Source organism: Vulpes lagopus, chromosome 9 (genome assembly GCF_018345385.1).
Source record: "Vulpes lagopus strain Blue_001 chromosome 9, ASM1834538v1, whole genome shotgun sequence".
In the NCBI taxonomy this organism is placed as follows: domain Eukaryota; kingdom Metazoa; phylum Chordata; class Mammalia; order Carnivora; family Canidae; genus Vulpes; species Vulpes lagopus.
The window spans coordinates 51,572,141-51,587,484 of NC_054832.1; positions in this window are offsets into that span (position 1 = coordinate 51,572,141).

Consider the following 15,344-nt stretch of genomic DNA (forward strand, 5'->3'; position numbering starts at 1 on the left):
GCACCAAACCGCTGCGCCACCCAGGGATCCCCCAGACTATGGTTTTAACCATAGCCTCAAATTAGAAGACCACCCTTGCCACTTCCTTGTGTATCATTGACAGAAAAGTAGAATAGTGTCATTAGCTCCACACAAAACAGTAATAAAAATACAGCTAATGTATACTCAATATGAAGTTGTGTTTTATTGTAATAGATTACAGATAAGACTTGGTATAGACTTTGCCCTAATGGAATATTTGCAACCTAGCTAACTATAATCAAAGAAATATTAGATGCTAGCTAACGTTCTTTGCTATGATATGAAATGTAAAGCCTACGTTGGGGGTGATTAAGCCCATATTTGAACAATTATTTCTTAGAATTAGCTCATCTACCAGTCCAGTATAGCAAAATACCATTCATTGACTAACCTAAAGATTCTTTGCCCCCTCCAAAATAGGAATGGGATAAACTAAATAGTTGTTTTCTCAGCTCCTCTTGCAACTAGGTTTGAGCCTGTGACATGATTATGGCCAGTGAGATGGATGAAAGTATGCCGGTAGCTTCTGGGAAATGACTGTAAGAAGATAAGTATGCTGCTAATGCAGCCTCACGCCACCCCCCACCTTTTGATCTCAGTAATGTGCAGAGGTACTGCAAATATGAGGTGTGAGGATATGAGGGAAGAGTAGGGGAATTACAGAGACTTTAGCCACTTGTGAAACCACTAAAAATGTTTTTTTCGTTAATTGTACCAAAATAAAATCTGTGTTTAGTTTGAATTACAGGTTTAACATTAGAGGGTAAAAGGCTCTTTAAACAAAAAGATTTTTCTTCTTGTGATGCTATTGTATATTTTGTTAGTAAAGAAAAATAATTAAAAGAACCTTTTTTCTTGAAAGCTAAAAGAAAAACATCTATTAGACATCAAAGATAGCTTACTTCTGAGGCTCCTTTTAGCAAATCAAATATGAAAGAGAAAATCTATTGTTCTACATATATGTAGTAGCATATACTACTACATAGTAGTAGCAGCTCGGGCTGCTGTAACAAAATACCCACAGAATGGATGACTTTACCAAAAGAAATTTATTTCTCACAGTTCTGCCAAGATCAGGGTGCCAGCAAAGTTGGTGTCTGGGGAGGACACTCTTGAGTTACAGAGAACAAGCTCTCTTGTCTCACATAAAGACATTGGTCATGTTGGATTGGGACCCCACCCTTAGGATCCCATTTAACCTTAACTTCCTTAGAAAGGGCCCCATTTCCAAATATGGTCACTAGAGGGTTAGAGCTTCAACATATGAATTTGAGAGGGGCACAAACATTCAGTATGTAAGTACAGGATGGATGTAACATCATTTAAATGCTTACAAAGCTATTTCTCAGTTCAAAAGGTTAAAGTAGACCATTCATTTGTCCATTGAACAAATATTGACCATCTAACCATGTACGTAGATAGAACCAGCTCTGGATTATAAAAAGTGTTAAGCACATGAATCCCCTCAAGGATTTCAGACCAATACAGCTTTTTATACAGGCTCATCTGTACGTTGTGCAGCAGTGTGGTAAGTGTGCTGGTAATTGTGGTATTCATGTTGAATCATGAGGTGAGAAAGCTGGAAAAGAGAGCAGGTATTTCCCAGCAGTAGAAATGTAGAGCTTTAGCTGCTGCGTCCAAGTGAAAGGGCATGCCACGCTGAAGAGTCCGCTTCGGCCTGTGCAAGTGGCAAGGATCATAGTATCCCTAGTTCTTCCCTCATCCAATATATCAATTCTCGCTCCAAAGTAGATTCCCACCTCCCTGATGTGATCGGTCAAAGAGGGACACGCAAATCACACTACGTACCTTAAACATTTTATTTTGACTTACTGCATGTATTTTCATTTGCCGAAGTTCAAATAGGGGTGCAAAGCCTTTCTTTGATATGGTTTTACTAATGGGCACTTCTGGTTTTCTCCCTCGCTAAGCCATACCCCTAAAGCATTTGCTGATTCCTAGCTTTAGTTTCTGTAGCGTGAAGGTATAAGATGTGTACAAAGGAATCTTTGGTAGAAAGCACAATTTTTACCTTTTTTTTTTTCAATCCTGTGCCTGCTATCTTGCCTATACTTTTACTAAGTCTTTCCAAACTGACCTAGTTTTCCCTAGAAATGATCATTTGTTCTCAGATTTCATTGTTTTCACATATATTAATAACCTTATTTAAAATTTAATTTTAGGGGTGCCTGGGTGGCTCAGTCAGTTAAGCGTCTGCCTTTGGCTCAGGTCATGATCTCAAGGTCCTGGGATCAAGCCCCACGTCAGGCTCCCTGCTCAGCAAGGAGTCTGCTTATCCCTCTCCCCCTGCCCTTTCCCCTGCTTGTGCATACACTCTCTCTTCCTCCTAAATAAATAAATAAAACCTTTAAAAAAATAAAATTTAACTTAATTTAATTTTCAATACAGCTAGTCTACACAAATTTGGAAGCAAACTGATGCTTGGAAATCACACAGCTCTCTTGGAAGGAAAGAACAGTGTGCAGGTACTCTAAGAAGAAACCAACTAGCCACAAGCATTCAGGGTGTCCTGGGTGTCAGTGAGCAAATTTTATACAGAAGATGCAGAACTGAAAAAAAAAAAAAAAAAAGAACTTTGGCAGGTCAATTATGAATTCTAAGACTGGTGTGGGGGATAAGTTACCTTATATGTTGAGCCCATCCAGTTCTCCTTATCTTCATGCCTTCCCTTTGGTCCAAATCACTAAGATCTCCCTGCTTCCACCTTCACCCCACTATAATCCAGTCTCCCGTGGCAGCCATGGTTTTCTTTTTGAAAAACATAAATCAGAGCATGTTTTTTTCTCCACTTAAAAACTTGTAAAGGTTTCTCATCATGTTTAATGTTACAACATTAAGACTTCTTTATATGACCTCCAAATATGATTTCACTCGGCCTTTACTCTCCTTAATGGTAGCGCACATGCCCCATTTTCTGATCCTTTAGTCTATTATGGTCTTCTTCCTCCTACCCTGGCCATATCCCCTGCCTAGAATGCTACTCACAGAATCCTGTCAGGCTCTCCTCTTAAATCATAGGTTAAATGTTACCTCTGCAGGCAACCTAAAATAGTACTTAAAACTGTCATCTCCATCTTAGATTTCTCTTTTTTTTCCTAAGATTTTATTTTTTTAAAGATTTTATTTATTCATGATAGAGAGAGGCAGAGACACAGGCAGAGGGAGAAGCAGGCTCCATGCAGGGAGCCCGACATAGAACTCGATCCCGGGTCTCCAGGATCAGGCCCTGGGCCAAAGGCAGACGCTAAACCGCTGAGCCACCCAGGGATCCCTAAGATTTTATTTTAGAGATAAGGAGAGCACAAGCAGGGAGAGGAGAAGAGAGAGAGGGAATTCTTTAGGGAAAGAATCCCAAGCAGACTGTGCAACTGAGCGCACAGTCCCAGGTGGGGCTCGGTCTCACCACTCTGAGATCATGACCTGCAATGAAACCAAGAGTTAGTCGCTTAACTGACTGAGCCACCCAGGTGTTCCTAAGGTTTCTTATTTACTTTTTTATTGTCTGTTTCACCTGTCTACCTCACAGTGCTTCCCCTAAAAACTTTGTCTTTCTTTCCTCTAATCCTTCCTCTTACCCATCACCACTAAGCTTAGGAGAAGATCGGGCACATAGTAAGTGCTCAAAAATATTTTTTAAATGATTAAGATAAAGGCCTAAATTAGGGAAATAATAGAGGTATGTGAAATAAAATTGAGTCTTGGAAATTAATACTTGGGGTAGATTGATAGGCTACTAACTAAGGAAGAGAGAGATGACAATGAGATTCAGGGAGGCAGGCGGTAGATTCAGTTTGGAACATGCTGGATTTGAAATACTGTAGGAAATCCAAATGGAGGTCTCCAGGAGGCAGTTGGATACAATAACCCAGAAATCAGGGCAAGGGTCTGCCTTAAGGAATTCAAATCAGGTTAATTAGGAGAAACTGTCTTGTTCTTCATATCCCTTGTCATAATACAGTGGTCGAAAACCTATTAGGGACTCATGTTAGCGATACTGAAATGAAGAAGACCAACAATGCATGACTTCATGTGTACTATGGTGACAGGTGTCATGGAAATAAGTCTGATGGGCTCAGCTGTCTCATTCAGTTAATTTGTTTTTCATTCCATAAGTTATTTGTTATCAGAGAAGAGTATGTTTTTCTTTTTCCTGTAGAGGAGATACAATAATAGCACAATATCACAAAGTTTGTCTTTTTGTGTTTTAATTTTTATTTTTGTGTGTGTGTGTGTTTTAATTTTTAATATTTAAAGCAAAGTTTAAGAAAAAGAAGAAATCCAGATAAAGAATAGAATAGAAAGGTTAGTAATCAAATAAATATAATTGTAATATAGTATTTTCACTAGAGGATGGAGAAATGAATTCTGCATTGTTGGTGGGAGTGTGAATGAGTTTAAGAATAATTTTGGGGGCAGTTGGTATGTTCATAGCCTTCAACCTAGCAATTAAATTTCTAGGAACTTAAACTAAAAAAATATATGCAACGTGTAAACCTCTGCCCAAAGGATGTGCATCACATTTACCACAGACACTTCAACCAGTTTCTAGTATTAAAGGAATTTGTTAAATATTTATGGCATATAAAAAAGTAGGCTCTTTATTCAATAAAGTGATGTTGCAAAGATTTAAAGATGTTCATGATATACCACTAATTGAAGGAAGCAGGTTATAAAACAGTATGATCTCACTTTTACAAGCAAAAAGTCACACATTTATGCAGTTGTACACAGAAACAATACATACAGTAAATTAATAGCCATGGTTACCTACTTGAGAGAATTATGAAAGAATTTTATTCTATTTTCATGAATCAATTGTCTACAACAAATGTGCAAATAATTTTTAAAATTATTTCTAAACTAATAGTAATATGTGTCTTGCCCTACCATCTATTCTCTGTTTTACTCATGGCAAATTCCTCAACCTCTGTCTCCTGAAACAAAAAGATAATGCCATCCAAACTACATTGTTGTGGCCTAAATGGAGTAGGAAAATGCTAGTCCCAGTCTATCACATAGGAGGCAGTCATAAATGAGCAGAAGCTGACATCCAGCCTCCCACCCTAAATACTATTATCGTTGGCCATTCAGGAATCCATCTGTAAACCTAAAATACTGTGGAAATCATTTATTAAAATGACTGGTGGGCAGAAGGAATTCATTAGCCATGTTATTCCATCATCTACACTATATTCTATTTATTTTTTAAGGATTTATTTATTTATTTGTGGGGGGGAGGGGCAGAAGGAAAGTGACTCTCAAGCAGACCCCCCCACCACCACCGAGTGCAGAGCCCAATGCTGGATCAATCCCACGACCCATGAAATCATAACGTGAGCCAAAACCAAGAAGAGTTGGATGCTCAACCAACTGAGCCACCCAAGGGCCCCATACTCTATATTTTAAATTTTGAAGACTCGAATAGGCTTTATCTGGTTTACAAATGGTTTATATTCTATCCATGTGTCCAAGTGCTGCATTTGATAAATGGAAACTTAGCAAACTCAAAACGCCCTTTTAATCTATATAATATCCTGGAAATGTGTATAATATTTGCAATGGGACAAAATTGTTTTGAACTGGTAATTGAATGATAATGTAATATCATATTTACCTAGACACGTGGGGCTTGAGGAAAGCAGTTTAATTAGTGATGAAAGGTAAGTGGAGATTTCTCTAAAGAATCTAATGGGAGATTTCAAAGTGAGCCGGGCCAAATAGAGATGATGCAGTTTTGAAGTCTGCTGAAAAATGACAAGCCTGACTACCTCCATAAATAGGCCAACAAGCAATGCAAAAGATTTATACCATAAGGACACAGGTGAGCAAACAGATGGCTCCCCCAGTTCCTTATGAAGGCCACCCTCGCATGTGGTGGTTCATGCAGCTCATATGGGGTGATTAAGTGTACCAGGACACAGGAGCAAAGGACGCACTGGCCTCCTGCACCCTCTGAGCCATTAGGCTGAAGTGAGACCATGTGAAGGTCTAACTAATGCCATATAAGGAAATTCCTTGCAGTTCCAAAATACCTGGCAATTCTGTCTTTTAAGTGTCTTCTTGCATGCACCAGGACAAATCCTGGCCTGCCTGGCCCTGGCTCATAAGAAGGTGGCTGGCAATGAATTTCTTTGTTAGGCATAAGCCTATCAATCAAGAGCTCTAAGCTTATGCTTACTAATCAAAATAAGGTATGTTTTTGCTTAAAACAGAATAACGTTTTTACTGTGGTAACTAGACAGAGATTAGAAGACAGAGGAAGAAGTGAGAGTGGGCCCAGAGTCAGAATAATTAAGTATACATGGTAAAAGAAGACAAAGCAACAAGACCCTGTGGGTAAAGAAAGATGACCAGAGGAGTCTATGGTGGGTAAACCGAGGCAGACAAAGGCCACCAGGCAGTCTGGGAGGTCCATAATTTGGTACATCTACCCTTCAAATACTCAATGATTAAATTTAATTGTATCTTGGAGAAGTTGATTTTATAACACGCAAACATCATCATGTTCAAAATAAGACTTTTGCTGTATGTACCAAAAGAGAAATAAATTTAGGAACATTTCATTTTTTTAGCGAGATAATGCATGAATGCCTCAATTAAAGTTGATATAGCTTCCATAGATATATATTTACAATACCTTCCCCCAAATATTTTTTTAAACCCGTTGGGTTTTACTTTTCTGAGCATTTCATATCTACAAAACGATTCCTAATTTTCTCCAGTTCTTGGAGCCCCAGAACTCTCCGAGTTCACCTGCCTCTTCTTCCAATCCCAGTTAAGAACGCACCTTAAAATTGAACAGACCCATGTTTGACTTTTGGTTCTGCCTCTTACCAGGTGGGGCGAATTATTTTGCTTCTCTGAGCTTCGGTGCTCATATACAATGAAGAAAATAATAGTGCTCACCGGTTTGGTCTGCTGAGACTGTGAAAACAGGTGCTCAGAAACATTTTAGGCATTGCGCTCAGCTACCCAACACTCCATCTGCCGGTATACATTCAGGCATTCAGTCAGCAAGCACTGCTGGCCATCTACTGCGTGGGAGGCCACGTGCTTGACATGTGCTGCAACAAACTCAGCCATCCATGACCCAGATCTTTGTGTGACATTCCTCCTGGGTGCCCAGGACGTTAGACCCATGGCACCTGCTACATTCCTCCAGCAGAGTACTTACTACTTATGGTTGTACTCATTTAAGTGCATCCACCACATAGACTCCAAGCAGCCCTTGACTGCTTATGTCATAGTGGGGGTGTACACATGCCAGGGGCTCAATAGATTTGTTGCACATGCATGGGTTGCGACCAACCCTTGGAAATAACATTTTAAAACAAGGTGTTTGGAACCCGTAGCCCTTGGTCAATTAATACTTCCTAAAGTACTCACAAGTGGTATAGACCCAGGGGTCCTGTTCTAACTGGGAGTACATTAGAAATCAGCCGGCCCACACAGCCTCGAGCACAAGGCCCCTTCATAGGAAGTCTGCTGCGCCCATAGAAGCAACAGCGATCGGGAAAGCTTTCATTGTAGGGTAGCAGTTTGCAGACAGACTCCACGCGAATCCTAGAACCCTGATGCCTGAAACCTGCTCAAGTCTTCTGCTCCAAACCTCTCATTTTGCAGATGAAACCTCAAACCAGAAAAATTACATGAGGGCAGTAAGCAAGTGGTGGAGGGTCATGGAAAAAAAAAAAAAAGATCTCTTGGGCCCCCAGCCCAGTGCTTCTCTTCCCTGTGCTTGGTTATCTTCATCAAGCCCTCAGGGGTGATGGTTCGGAGTCTTCTCCACGGCCGGGGAGGAGGGTTCTCTATTTTGCCCCTGATGGCAGCTTCCAGGCCTACCCACTGGGCTCAGGTGCATGCATCTACCCACCCGTCTGAAGGCCTTGCAAGCCGCTGCCCGTCCCAGGGCCTGGAACCTCCCAAGGAAGAACTAACTGATGCTCCCTGGAAATGCGAGCCCCGGGTCCCTGCTGTAAGTGCAGCCTTCCCGTCTGCCCTCCAACAGCCGGAGCAGCTCCCTCCCAGGCTGCTGGTCCCTGCTGGCCCCGGAGCTGCTCTGCTGCGCGTGCGGCTGAGCGAGGCCGCTGCGTCCTGCGGGGGCCCCCAGGAAACCGGGAGGCGCTGGGGCGTGCGATCACGCAGAAGCGGGGATCTGAAGCCACACGACCTGTCGCTTGCCCAAGTTCGCAAAGAACCGTCGTCAATTCTAAGTCTCGGTGAACAGGCCCAGAGCGGCTCTGGGTGCCCGCGCCCGCGGCGGCCCGGGCGCATCTCGGCGGGCGCGGGGCGCCCCCTGGCGGCGAGGACGCGCGGCCGCGCTCCGCGGCGGCGGGGGGCAACCCTGCGGGGCGCGCGGGGCGCGAGCATCCGAGCACCCCCCCCGCCCAGCCTCAGCCCCCGCGGCTGCCGCGCCGGTCACTCGGGGGGCGGGGGGGGCCTCCGGCCGCCGGCTCTCATCCTGCCCCGTCCGCTCCTATGTCATTCCCCATCCAGCCCTCTTCCTGCTGGACTTCATACTTGGCCCTCGCCTTGCCCATTTTTATATCTGAGATGCTAAAAAGTCATTCTCACCCATTTTTGAATTTAATTTTTTTTCAAAGATTTTATTTATTTATGCATGAGAGACAGGGTGGGGAGGAGCAGAGAGACAGGCAGAGAAGCAGGCTCCATGCAGGGAGCTCTGGGTCTCCAGGGTCACGCCCTGGGGTGAAGGCAGGTGCTCAACCGCTGGGCCACCCAGGGATCCCCCTATTTTTTTTTAATTTAATAAACTTTCCTATGTGTTCAATTCCATTATTTTACCTATTTATGGCTGGAATGCTGGCTACACAGCATGGACACGTGACTGTTATCTTTAAGTCCTTAATACTTTTTTTTTAAAAAAAGGTTTTATTTATGCATGAGAGACGCGGTGGGGGTGGGGGGCGGAGACACAGGTGGAGGGAGAAGCAGGCTCCATGCAGGAAGCCCGACGTGGGCCTTGACCCTGGGTCTCCAGGGTCACACCCTGGGTGGAAGGCGGTGGGGATCCCCAAGTTCTTCCTCCCTACATTTTCTTTTTTTTTTTTATGATAGTCACAGAGAGAGAGAGAGAGGGGAGAGAGAGAGAGAGAGAGAGAGAGGGAAGCAGAGACAGAAGCAGGCTCCATGCACCGGGAGCCCGAGGTGGGATTCGATCCCGGGTCTCCAGGATCGCGCCCTGGGCCAAAGGCAGGCGCCAAACCGCTGCACCACCCAGGGATCCCCCTACATTTTCATTTACTCATGTGCTCCTTATTCCTTTGCAAAAACTTTTTCCTGGTTTTTGATTTTTTGTTTTTCGGTTTTTCACTTTCAGCTAGTTTTCTAAAAGTGGTCTTATTTTTTTGTCACCTTATTTTGGAAAAATAAATTTTTTTCTCCTACTCCCCATCTCCCTTTAGAGGAGGAGTTTGGATCATCTGAGAACAGATGCTTTGTTCGAATACTTAAAAGATGGAAAGCTGCTCTTTGACCACATAGAAATGGGACATTTTTCTGTATTATTAAAACATATCATAGAAGCCAGAAAACCTCCTGGATTTTCTACTGTTTACCCCACTCCTTCCTCAGTTGAATTTCCACTAACTGGGTGTTTACCTTCCTCTTCTCTCTCCAGCTTCAATTTTTTGACCCCAAACTCTGACTCTTCTACAGATGATCCTTTGCTCTGCAGCCCTCTAATGACCGAGTGGCTCTAAACGCCTGTTTTGATGTCCAAAGCCAGAACCTTTTGTCCCAGCCCCCACCCCGGGTCTGCTTCTCCCCGGATATCCCTTACCTCATAGAAAATGGCACAACTATACGCCAAGTCACTCAAACAAGAAATCAAGGAACGTGTATGACTCCTCGGTCCCCTTTGGCCTCCCTCCACACCCAAACCCCATTGCCATGCTCTCAGCTCATGCCAGCCTTTCAGTAGATGTCCCCGTGTTCACCTTGCCCCTCTCCAACCTGTTCTCTGTTTTTGTGATAAAGTTTGTAAAATGCAAACTGATCCACATTTAAGAATCCTCCATTGGGATGCCCGGGTGGCTTAGCAGTTGAGCATCTGCCTTCGGCCCAGGGCGTGATCCCGGGATCCTGGGGTCATGTCCCACATTGGGCTCCCCGCAGGGAGCCTACTTCTCCCCCTGCCTGTGTCTCTGCCTCTGTCTCTGTGGGTATCTGTCATGAGTAAATAAATAAAATCTTAAAAAAAAAAATCCTCCACTGACTCCCACATACTTTCAGCATAGTCCAAACTCCCACACCAGGGTATTCGAGGCCTTCATCAGCTGGCTCTTGGCAGCCTCATCTTCACCACCCCCTGCTCCAGCCATCTCAGAGGCCAGCTGACCCTCTCCCACCTCCCTGCATTAGCTACGGCTCACTGCCTCCTCAGACGAGTTCCTTCAGTGCTCCGTCAGGGAACAGGCTGTCCGGAAGGCCAGCATGAGGCATCCATGCAACATTGACACACTTTTCCCATTGCATTGCACATTGCTGGCCCTCCCCCAGCCAGACTGCTTGAGGGCAGGAACAGTTGTTAACCATATTTGAAAACCTAATGCCCTACAGAATGAGTGTTATATTTGTTGGAGAACTTGTGACCAAGATGATGAATGGAGAACCTTTTTGACTTCTTACCATGTGCTGGGCATGACATGGATGTTACATGTATTGTTATATTTAATCTTCTTCTTGACTCTATAAAGATATTTTTAAATATTTTATTTATTTGAGAGGGCATGAGAGAGTGCATGAGCAGGGGGATGGGGAGAGGGAGAAGTAGGCCCCCCGCTAGGCAGGGAGACCAATGTGGGCCTTGATCCCAGGACCCTGGGATCAGGACCTGAGCCAAAGGTAGATGATTAACGGACTGAGCCACCCAAGCACCCTCTATACAGATATTTTTTTAATACTTATTTTACAAATGAAGAAAAGGATAGTCAACAAAGTTAAATTATTCAAGGTCACTGTGGTAGCAGCTGCAGTGTACCTTCCAAATCCTCTTTCAGGAAAGGACTTAGCCCTTGTCTGCTTGAAGAGTCAGCTACGGCACCACTCACCCAAGACTATGCCCTCTCTTCAAGGCAACCACATTCAGTGATCCCCACGAGGGATCGCCTCCACTCAGGCTCACTTCAGATTGGCTCATGGGGTCAGCTAAGGCCTCCTTTGAGACTGCACTGCAGCTCAACTTCTAGCAACCTCCACTTTCCCTCCTTGGGCCTTGATGCCACAAGGATTCCTAAATTAACCTGCTGCCATCTACTCTCCATTTCGGTCAGCTTCCCAGGAACCTGGCTGCTCCCGGCCACACAGCTAGTAAATGATGGAGCCCACACTTGGACTAGATAGATGAGTGGTTCTCCAGGCCCACCAGACTCTGCCACCACCTGTGATGAATGAGCCTTGCTTATCTTTCTATCCCTGGTACTAAGCATAGGTATTCAGTAAATATTTGTCAATTCATTTTTTCACCTGACCTTGGGAGTCAGAGTTGGTTAGTTAGGGTCATCTGTTTATAATTAATTCTTGCCCTCAAGAACTTCACAAGCTAGTCTATTGCCATGAAGAAGCAGGCAAAATTCTAAAATTCATGATTTTAGGATCAAGTCAATAAATGGTAAATTTAGTTACTTCAAACAGCACAAAAACAGTCTCTAATTCTAGACTTTTAAAAACTCATCAATACTTCTAGAAACTCAGAATTTTAGCAATTACACTTCTACTCCTTAAATACAAGCCCGATCCATGTCTTATTTATGTTATTTAACTAAATACCGCTAAGGCTATTAAAAAGCAAAATGTTTTAAAAGAAGGAGAGAGGGGGGCACTTGGCTGGCTTGGTGAGAAGAGCATGTGACTTGATTTCAGGGTTGTGAGTTCAAGCCCCACATTGGATGTAGAAATCACTAAACAACAACAAAAAGTTTTAAAAAAATGATCCTGGGTCTACAGGGAACGTCCACGTCACACATTTAGCTTCCCTGCAATTTAAAATTCGCACTGGATGACTTCAAGCACTTCAGCCATCTGAAGCCTTTGGCTATGGCACTGCTCTAAACCCTGCCAACAAACATTTTCAGGAAAGATCAGAGTAAAAACAGATCAAATTCCTTTAAACTTTAGTTTTAAGATATGATCTTCAACTCCTCGATCTTGACTAAGAACTAAGCTACAGGAGGGCTAACTTTTCAAATAAGGACTTGAAGCATTCTTTACAAGTGTTTGAACTGTTATTGGCTTAATCTTTTTGGCTGAGGTTTGCTTTCTTTCTCTGCAAAAAGGAGGAATGTTCTTTTTTAAAAAACATCAGATAGGTTAAACACATAAACACATAAATTTTAAGAATGCTATCTGACTCAGTTTCCTAGGAGCTCATTACAGTTTTAGATCTCTGCAATTTTTCATTGTCTAAATTAAAATAATCTCCTAGGAGAAATAACAGTAGAGGAGAGCCTAACGCTATACTATGACTGTTCACCCCTTTCACAGTATGGCTCTCTTCTGCCCTCTGCATCCAAGGAAAGGCAAGGAATGGTCCTTTCTTAGGTCCTACTACTGGCCTGGAACTATTTCCTTGAGGATTTTATGCCTGCATGTGTCATCTCATGAGGGACACACTAGTATCAGCGAAGATGTAGGGAAGAGGTTAAGGAGATAGGTATTAAACTAAAGAAGACCTGAATTCAAAATCTTAATCTTAATTTAGCAATTATGTGATCTAAAGAAGTTGCTTAATGTCTTTGAGCCACTTTCAATCTTACTATTTTTTTAAAGTATTTATCTATTTGAGGGATACCTGGGTGGCTCAGTGATTGAGCATCCACCTTTGGCTGAGGGCATGATCCCAGGGTCCTAGGATTGAGGCCTGCATCAGGCTCTCTGCGGGAAACCTGCTTCTGCCTATGTCTCTGGCTCTGTGTCTCTAATGAGTAAATAAAATCTTAAAAAAAAAAAAAAAGGTATCTATTTGAGAGGGAGGGAGAGAAAAAAAGGAAGAGAGAAAGAGAACACACAAGCAGAAGGGGTAAGGGACAGAGAGGGAGAATCAGACCCCCCTGCTAAGCTGGGAGCCAGATTCAGAGCTTGATCCCAGAACCCAGAGATGACGTGAGCTGAAGGCAGATGCTTAACCCACTGAGTCACCCAGGTGCCCTCGATCTTCCTATTAATGACTACTTATATTAATACCTACTATATTAATACATAATTCATAGCCATGTTTTACAAATTTAAATATTAAATAAGACCCTTTTCACTTAGTTGGCACGTAGAGAGCATATGACAGATGGTGATAATTGTTATTTAAGATACCTCTGTTGCTCTGAGAACTGGCAAAGGCATGAAGAAAGCATGTATTAAGGATTAACTATGCACCAAATACTGTACTAGCTTTATATACATATTCCCATTTAATTCTCATGACAATCAGGTAAGATTAATGATAGTATTCCTATTATACCATTAAAGAATTTCAGCCTTAAAAAGTTTAAGAAACTTTCCCAAGGTCACACTGCTAGATTGTGACCTACCTAAGAGGAGGGTCTATGTCTTGTTTAAATTCCCACCATCTATCAAGTAGTCTTTGGTGAAAGAACACATGAACAAATGAACAAATGAATGAATGAATGAATGAATGAATTGGGCAATGTATAAATGAACTATAAGCTTATTTTCCAGGTAGTACAGACTTTACATATGTCACACTCAAGGAAACAAGTCTTACTGAAACATTAAGAAATCATGTAGATTATTATGGATTCATAAAAGGTACAGAGTGTTACACACCATGTTGTGCTGAATATTTTGATTTATACACGTATTTTGGTTCCAAATGCTTCAGGAAATCTGTGGCCAATTATTAGCTGACCACTAATAGAACAGAGACTTCAAAGAGCACATACAACCAAGAATACAGACTTCATAGAATTAGTTCAGAAAAGGAACTAAACAAACAAGAACCAATGACAACAAACACTAAAAAGGGGTTATTCTATTCAAATATATAATAATAAAAATTATTAGTCCTGTCTTCAACAAAAAAATAGGAGACACACAAAGAAACCAAAAAGTATGGTCTACACACAGGGAAAAAAACCCACCACACTGTAAACTAGAAACTGTCCTTTTAAAAAGGCCAGATGTTAAACTTACTGGACAAAGACTTTAAATTGGCTATTTTAAATATGTTCAAAGAGCGAAAAGCAAACAATTTCTAAAGAACTAAAGGAAATGATTAAACTCTCCAATTAAAAGGCAGAAATTGGTGAATGGACTTTTAAAAGCAATGTCCAATTACATACTATCTACAAAAGATTCCCTTTAGATTCACTCACACACAGATATAGGTTGAGAATAAAAAGATGGAAAAAGAGAGCTGTGAGTGGCTATACTAATATCAAACAAAGTAGGCTTTAAGTCAAAGATGGCATATTGAAGAGATGGCAGGAAAACCAGAGGAAACCTCTTGTACTTGACTCAAGCTTGGGATAGAGCTCATGGGGAGAAATATACACGATGACAGGACCATGCTTTGTTAAACTGTGTGTGTGTGTGTGTGCATGTGTGTGCACGTACACCCATGCAGGAATCTTCCCCACAGATTTTCTCTACTAAGACCACCAAGCTATCCCTGAGAAGACAGTAAGGGGAGGGGGGGCACCAGAAGTGCTCACTTCATTTGTCTCCTTTTCAGGAATCATAGTCAAGTGCTGCCCATTGTCCAATGTCTGTAAACTATTGTTTCATATATTTTGTCCAGTTGTTTGAAGGTGGGAAGTAAATCCAGTTCCTGTTTTTCTATCATGGCCCAAAAGATGTAAAAAAAGCTCATAGTCATTCATTTAGTAAGCATTTACTGAATACCTACTGTATATGACAAACCGAGTGGAGTCCTCAGGGATACACTCTTGAACTGGAAGAGGTGGAGTCCACACCCTCCTGGTTCCCAACCCAGCAGGGAAGACAAAAATAATTAAGCAATCACTCAACCAATATGAGCCCTGACAAGTGATTAGAGAGAGAGTACTGTGAAAACATATATTTTCATATGTTATATGTGAAAACACATATAAAAGGGAGACTTGACTTAATCTGTGCAATTAGGAAAAGTTTCCCAAAATAAAGAACATTTTAACTAAGATTTAAGGAATAAGTAAGATTTGGTATCTGTGTGTAGATGGTGGGAAGACTGCTACGAACAGCATATGCAAAAGGCCTGTGGCAGGATGGACCCATTAGAGATCAAGTCCAACCCTTATAGTTCCCAAGGAAGCAGCAAAGGTTCCGGG